Raw genomic sequence first — 8,799 nt, forward strand, 5'->3', positions numbered from 1 at the left:
TCCTCTGCGGACCAATTGAGACACGCCACGTGTCCACCCATGCCAAATGGGAAAACCGGCCACCAAGGCCCAATCCTGTTTAGAGGCCCGGTCAGCCCTAGGTTTACCCTAAACCTAGAGAGTGGCACGCTTCTCAAGACTATAAATACTCCTCTTAATCCTCATTAAGAGAGAGAGAGAACTCTAATAACACACGGATTATACATTAAACACTCTCACCTAGAGAGACTAAACCACTTTAATTTCCGTATTAATTACTCCTTAATCAGGTACTAACTTGACCGTTGGAGGCGGAGCTCTCAGGAGTCTCCGTTATTTTGCAGGTACAGGCGGCCGGTTCCAGTCTCGGTGTTGTAACTCTCCCGCAGGACATCAGAAAACCCCGAAACAGTTCTTGTACTAAAAAATTGCAAATGATTATAGTGAATGCCGCCACCTGCCGCCCCCTCAACCACTGCCTCCACCTGCAACAAAACCCCTTCCACCACAGCTGCTTCTTCCAACGACCACCGCGAAGTTCTCTAGTTCTTCGTTCCCGAGGTAACTGACTAACCTATAAATCCATAATCAACAAAATTCAAGTAAAAATTGAATATTAGATTTTTTATTTTGTGAATTTAATTTTGCAGGATCAATATATATTGCATATTGCAGAAGATCAGGACATTAGGCTTCCCCGCTTGTAGGCACGATATTGTGTTTTTTTCTTTTTTCTTTTATTTTTTATTTTTTATTTTGATATCATTTACCTCCATTTTTTAGTCTAATTTGTTAATTGCTTGAATTAATAGGAAGTAGCATTGATTATTACAGTAATTCTGATGAAATGTTCCAAATTTTAGGTGTTTTTCACGAATTTTGAATAAAATTAATAAGTTATACGAAGTACTATTGTTTATAATTAGGAGCTTTCATGTGATTCTCTGGAAATGAGTGTGAAATTGTGAACTATAAGAAGCTATTAAGAAGAACATTCGGCCTAAAGTAAACATTATGAATATGATTTTGTCACAAGTACCATTCAAGTCTTATGCTTCGTAATCTAGGGTTAGTTTTAATTTTTGTTGGGCATTTTGAACAATTATTTTCAATTCTCTACCTATATTTTATTTTGCATTTTGAACAATTATTGGGCACATGAGCAAACTAAAGTTAGCTAGGGTTTCAATATAATTTAACCCCAATTTTGATTGCTACTTAAATTGTCTATATTATATGTTTCTTTTTGTGAATTTTAGGTGGTTTAATGGGAAATTTTGAATAAATTAGAGATTAGTAACTTTGTTAGTTAGTTGAATTTTGGTATGTAAAATATAATGTGGTTGAATTAGTGATTAGCAATTGTGTTATAAATTAGTGAATAAATTAGTGAAATTACATTAATTACTCTAAAATTTTTTTAAAAAATTAGTGATAAGCAATTGTTAGTTTGATTAATGATGTGTTATACTTTAGCAATGTATGTAGGTATTAATTAATTACTAACTTTTGTTTTTATGTTTTTGTTTTTTTAGATTCATATGTGAAGCACAAGTTTAGCTTGAAGACTACATATTTAGCTCAAGTGGGAAGTTAGAAAGAGTACATCCATTGTACTTGCTATATTGGTAGTATTATAAACTTTACTAAGCTATATTTCTTTCTCTTTATCCATTTGATAAAAGTTTTTTCATGCTATTACAACTTGTGTATTGTTCATTGACAAATAAATACAACAATATATAAAATGCTTGCATCATCATATGCCTAGATACCCGTTCCAGGCTTTCTCATTAGGAGAAAGTCTTGAATAGTCCCCAGTTGGGACTGTTCTTGAACGTTTACTCTCACTTAGGTGGTGAATGTATGTCTTTTTTTTTCGATTTTAAGGAACACCTTGGCTTACCATTTCCTCACCATGTTCTCTGGGTACATGTGTGGGTAAGTAATTATCTACATCGTGTACTTGGAGAACTGGAGGAAATACTGCCAGATTTTCCTTAAAATTGGAAAGTCGACATACATTCACTAGTGAGATTAGACGTTCAAGGATGGGTTAGGTTGGAGTGATAAGGACTCTTTGGAAGCATATATGCATTTTTTTACTATATGATTGGTATATGCATGGTGTGTGTTTGAATTTGATTTATATATATAATATATGTAGCAATTATACATTATTCATAATATGTTGCTATGTTTAGAGACAATTTACTAAATGGAGAAGGATCGTGGTTGGATGTATGATAGACGTGATACATTGGAATTCTTTCACGGGGTTTAAGAGTTTTGCAAGAGGGCTTCATCTTATCAGCGCAGAATGGGTGTCGATTGCCTCTATTGTCCTTGTGTTGATTGTAATAATGTGAAGATGGTCAATAGTGTGAAATCATTATGGATCATGTAATTTGTCGTGGGTTTAGGCTTAAATACCATGTGTGGATTTGGCACGCGTGAAGAAGGAGAGTATAGTGGGGATGTTGATGGGAATTATGTGCATGATAGAAGCAATGGAATTCGTGTGGACAACGAATACAGGAATGATGAATATATTATTGATAATGGTGATGAGGATGGATTTGAGGATGATCAGGTGGATGAGGTCGAGGATGAAGGGGTGGATGAGATGATGTGTGGTGTTGAAGGTGGCGTGTTTGAGTCATTATCAGAGGCTTCTAAAAAGCCTTTGTATCCTGGGTGCAAAAAATACTCCAAACTATCAGCCGTGCTATCACTTTTTAACATTAAGTCGAAGCATGGGTGGACGGACACTAGTTTTACTTCTTTGTTGACTGCGTTAAGTGAGATGTTGCCTGACAGGAATGAAATTCCTAAGTCTTACTATTATGCAAAGAAGCTCATGTGTCCATTTGGTTTGGAGTATAAGAAGATACATGCATGTCCTAATGATTGTATTCTCTTATCGAAATGAATATGAACAATTGGAGGAGTGTCCACGATGCAAGAAGTCGCGTTACAAGCACATGAGTTACAATGCTGGTACGAAGGGACCTCCTGCTAAGGTGTTGTGGTATCTTCCCATTATTCCAAGGTTTAAGCATCTATTCTCAACACCAAAAGACGCTAAAAACTTGAGGTGGCATGCAGAGGGAAGAAAGAAAAACAGAATGCTGAAGCATCCAGCCGACTCCCCGCAATGGAAGAACATTGATATGAAGTTTGGAAAATTTGGTGATGAAGTCAGAAATTTAAGGCTTGGGTTGTGCACAGACGGGATGAATCCATTTGGCACTCTTATTACCCAACACAGCACATGGCCGGTACTTTTAGTGATCTACAATTTGCCTCCTTGGTTGTGCATGAAACGTAAGTATGTAATGCTTTCACTACTAATAATAGGGCCAAGGCAACCTGGAAACGACATAGATGTTTATCTTGCACCACTTGTTGACGATTTGAGAAAGATATGGGACGAAGGGGTCTCCGTTTTTGATGCTCATAAGAATGAGATGTTCACATTGCGTGCAGCTCTTATGTGGATCGTCAATGATTTTCCTGCATATGGCAACTTGTCTGGGTACAAGAACAAAGGAAAAAAAGCATGCCCCATTTGTATTGATGACATACCAAGCATGCGCCTTGATCATTCTCACAAAGAGGTGTACGTGTGGACCCGAAGGTTGCTCAGGCGCGATCACCCGTACCGTAGGTAGAAAAAGGCTTTCGATGGGACAGCGGAAGAGGGGCTGCGCCTAGCCCATTGACTGGTGAGGAGGTTTATTCTCGAGTTAAGGGTATACGAAAAATATTTGGGAAAACGGAAAAACCTGCGGACTCAACTGATTTCTTTAAAAAAGAATCAATCTTTTAGAAGCTTCCGTACTGGAAAGAACATGACGTTAGGCACTATCTTGATGTATTGCATATAGAGAAGAATGTGTGTGATGCTCTTGTGGGAACGCTGATGAATATTCAAGGCAAAACAAAGGATGGAAAGGGTGCACGGTTAGATTTGGAAAAGGTGGGGGTTCGTCCAGAATTGTGGGCTCAGGAAAAAGTTAGAAAGGGAAAGGAACAGGAAAAGGAAAATGAATGAGTTTGAAAAAAGGAAAGGGGAAGAGAAAGGGAAAGGGAAAGGAAAAGGGAAAGGCCACGAATGCGTCGAAGAAGAAATATGAGGGAAAAGCCAAGGATGAAAAGGCTTATTTACCTCCGGCTTGCTACACATTGTCAAGGGTAGAAAAACGGATGTTTTGTGCATGTCTGTACGGCATTAAGGTTCCATCAGGCCGGGTACACATCTAACATGAAAAGATTTGTATCCTTAAATGGAGAATTGAAGCTAACAAGTATGAAATCCCATGATTGTCGCGTTATGATGCAAGTATTCCTACCAATTACAATACGTGGTATTTTACCGAAGCACGTGAGGGAGGCTATTACAAGCCTTTGTTCGTTTTTCAATACAATATACAGCAAAGTGCTTGATCCTTGTACACTTGATGCTTTGTAGGCGGATGTGGTTGTGACTTTGTGCAAATTTAAGATGTACTATGTTGAACGGAGTATCAAGGAATCAGTGCGTGCGGGAGACAAGTTCATATTCGCCCCATGTTATGAGGAGTACGTCTAACCATGTCTAATTCATTTATAAGGACGACAATATAGTTTTAGATGATAGTAGTGATGAGACTAGTGAGTAGGAGGACAATGATATTATAGTTGTATTTGAGCCATTGGAGTCAGACTTCGGATATTTTAGTAAATGTTACTGTAAAATCTAACAACTTATTATAAATGTAATTTAAATCCTTCTTTTTGCCGTTGTCGTGTAATGTTTCTTTATTTTTTTTACATGATTGAGTAATTTCATGCACTAAACTTCTTATGTAACTTCAAGTTATCGTGACATCTTTGACTTATAACTGTTTCAGGTGGTCATGGCTGGAGGTAGAAAGGGAGAAGCGGTGAGGAAGAAAATACCATTGGTCACCTCAGCTTGAAGGGCAAGTGCGAAAGGCATTTGATTCTAGGGCCGGAAATTGCCTTCGTGACATGTTTTACACTCTCACAAAGAAGATGAAAGGGGTAAAGCCACAATGTATGATAAACAAATTTCACAAGAAAATGATGGCTATTCCTAACGCCGACGATACGTGTAAGAGGAGGTCCGCACATACAAGTTGAATAAAAGAGGCAATTCCATGGACAATGTGATTGAGCCGACCCACTTTCAAGGTTCTATCTCGGCGGTACTGCATGCGAAAAGGATGGTTAGTTTGTTTAGCATAATAATAAATATACGAGACTATACTTTTAATTTATGTATTATGTAAATGTTAATTTCAAATATTAATATACTTCTTTTGTGTTTACATTCAAAGGCGGTGAAGAACCTAGATAAGCTACCATTTTCTCCTGACATTTTCTTGCAACACACTTCAAGGACGTGCCGTAGAAAGGGAAGGTGCCTGCGAATGTCAAATCTAAGGAGATTGCGGTAATACTTACAACTTATAACTTAGTTTCTTGTTACTATAAGGTATGTAGTGTTGTAAAAGGGTGTCTAAAACAATAGTCGATAGAAATAAACAAGAACAAGGGAAAAGAGGAAATTCGGTGTGGTGTGATGAATCAGTGCCTTTGAAAACGAATTACGGCGCAACCGGGGTGCACAATCGCCGCATCGTCCCCTAAGGTTACACACCACTTTTACACTAATGCACTTTAGAGTAAGAGGTGGAGTCTATGAAAACTTATGCCCAAAGAACCAATGTGTTTTTGATATTTTTCAAGTATATAATCAGAAAAAACCATCCTTCAATTTATAATGATGAAAGGAGGAAGATAGAAGATCATAGACGAAGATAGATAATCAATGGAGGAACAAAAACAGAATAAAACATGGTGATTAATCACCATAAACAACCTCTTAAATGGGGGGTTACAAGAAATCATCCAAGAAGAAGAATCCAAGGAAGCTGTTGGAGTCGAACGGACGGGCTTGCGCCCGGTTGGGCAGACTCTGCTATTTTTCCAAACGTCCCCTCGTGCCCGGTCGGGCGGAGCTTACCCGGTTGGGCGAGCTACTAGTCAAAATCTGGGTTGCTCTCGCGCCTGATTTTACGATTCCTCTCGTGCCCGGTCGGGCACCCATATCAGTCTACTTTGAATTTCCTTTCTTTATTTCAACAATCCCCCACTAAAGGAAGGGAAGAAAAGCCAACAAAAGATGAGAATAAGCAACATATTGGGCATAAGAGGAGTTTAATACATAACACTTAGATATTACATAAGTAATTTGAAATCTTAGTGCTTAGTGAAATGAGGTAATGAGCTACAAGTACAAGGGTGGATAGTACCTTGAAACCCTGAGACTCTTGATCATGGAGTGGACTAACCTTGAAACTCCAAGACTTAACTCAAGACCCCCAAAACACATACATCACTCCAAAATTTACACAGACTCCGCGAAGAGATATGCTCTTTTATAGCCAAGCATATTCACCTTAGGTCTACTGGAGGCTCTAGAAAACCGGCCAAAATTTTCATAGAAGATGGCTAGTCTTCATAACCACATAGGTGAGTCCTTTAATCGTGCGTCTCAATAGCACAAGGACCCATTAAGAGTGATTAGGGGATTTTTCCCTACCAATCATCATCTGACAAGTGAACCAATCAAGTCCTGCCATGTGTCCGCCACATGGGCCAATAGGAACCTGCCACGTGTCAGGCGTTGACCTAGGCCCAATTTATGAGGGCAGCCCAGTCAGCCCTAGATTAACCAAAACCTAGGATTTGACACGTTTCCCAAGGTTATAAATACTCTAATTAATCCTCATTAAAGGGGGATTCAACAATTAAATTACTCTCACCTAGAGAAAACCTTTACTTTTTCCGCATTTATTACTCCTAAAACAAGTACTAACTTGACCGTCGGAGGCGGAGCTCCCACCACCCGGAGTCTCCGTTGTTTTGCAGGTACAGGCGCAAGGTTCCAGTCCCGGAATTGTAACTCTCCCGCAGGACATCAGAAAACCCCGAAACATTTTGGCGCCGTCTGTGGGGAGAGTACTTTCGAGATGGAATCACAGTCTGTACCGAATCCAGAAGAGAGGCGTCCAGTGGACGAACCTCAAGTCTAATCAGACCAAGATACTGAAAATGAGGTTGAGGTTGAAGCACACACGGCCTCAGATGGGACCCTAAGGGCCCAATGCACCCGTCACACCGAAAGGATGTTGAACCAAGAATTAGGGGCTAACTGCCAAAGCCCCACCTCGTATCCATCGAGGATTTGCTGAACGAACGGATGCAAGGGAAAACGAAGCCCAGCCTTAATGGCCGCCTCAAAACAGCCAAAACAGGCGTCCCCATAGCTGGTTCCCGCGGGCCAGACGACCGTGTCCTCAGCATCCGGCACAAAAACTTGATAATCCGGACCCATCGTATGGTCCGAAAGAAAAGTGTATATTCGTTCTTTCATGGCCTTGATCCAACCCTTTGGAACATGACAGTAATAAGGAGTGTTCAACTCCCTATGAGATACGGATGGTTCCGACCAGCCGTCCCCCTTTTCAGTTGCATGAGAAGTTCTCGCCTCATACAAGCGAGCATGCCTTTTCTTTGAGATTATAGAGAGGCGGCTTGAAGAGCTAGAGTCAGACTCACTATCAGAGGAGTCCGACTCCTCCTCTCTCCCTGAGGGGGCCGACCCCTCTTCTTCTTCAGGGGTCATCTGCTGTCTGGCCAGGTCAACAGTGAAGTGGGAGGGGGCTACCTTAGCTCCCTCCTTAGAGCTCTCGGCAAAAGGGCCGCCTTGGGTCCCTGCGGTATCAGGCGGCTGGTCTGACGTTTCACTAATCGGAACCCGGAAAAAGGAGCCATCAGAGTTTTCTATTCTCTTGGTCTTTTTTGTTCTTGCCATACCGTCCTGCGTAGATACAAAGATAGTTGGATTCCAGGACTTGCGCAAAGTTTGAAGTACCGTAGGGCAGTCGGCACCCCTAGTCCTAGACTCAGCTGGCCCCGGTGACCGGCTTATTGCTAATCTAGGCCGTGCTGGATGCTTTTGAGGTCTCATTTTCAAAAAAGAAAAAAAAGTGCAAAAGCAAAATGAATAAAAGAATAGACAGTTACCTGAAACTTAAGTTCTGAAGATCTTGATCGAGTAGGCGCCTAGTAAAACAGTCGTCCTGGCAGGTCAAAAGTTGCAAAGTGTCAGAGCTCAAGTTCAGGGGTCCGAGAGTTCTCTTGAAAAAGTTCGCAAATGTGAACAAAAGACTTGGTCAACATGCCTTTATATAGGGCAAAAGAGAATGCGAAGAGTCGCCCCCAAATTAAAAAAATGAGCGGGAAAAATGCTCGGTCCGTCATAGGGCGACACTTGTAGCAGGCCGTCGCCTGTTACAGGCCGACACCTGTTACAGGTGACATGTGAACAGTCACGTGCCACCTGTGAGGGGCAAATGATTAGGGGATTTTTCCTTACCAATCATCATCTGACAAGTGGACCAATCAGGTTCTGCCATGTGTCCACCACATGGGCCAATAGGAGCCTGCCACGTGTCAGGCGTTGATCTGGTCACCTAGGCCCAATTTCCGAGGGAAGCCCAGTCAGCCCTAGATTAACCAAAACCTAGGATTTGACACGTTTCCCAAGGTTATAAATACTCTAATTAATCCTCATTAAAGGGGAATTTAGCAATTAAATTACTCTCACCTAGAGAAAACCTTTACTTTTTCTGATTTATTACTCCTAAAACAAGTACTAACTTGACCGTCGGAGGCGGAGCTCCCACCGCCCGGAGTCTCCGTTGTTTTGCAGGTACAGGCGCAAGGTTCCAGTCCCGGAATTGT

This window comes from Chenopodium quinoa, unplaced genomic scaffold (genome assembly GCF_001683475.1).
Source record: "Chenopodium quinoa cultivar QQ74 unplaced genomic scaffold, ASM168347v1, whole genome shotgun sequence".
NCBI lineage: Eukaryota > Viridiplantae > Streptophyta > Magnoliopsida > Caryophyllales > Amaranthaceae > Chenopodium > Chenopodium quinoa.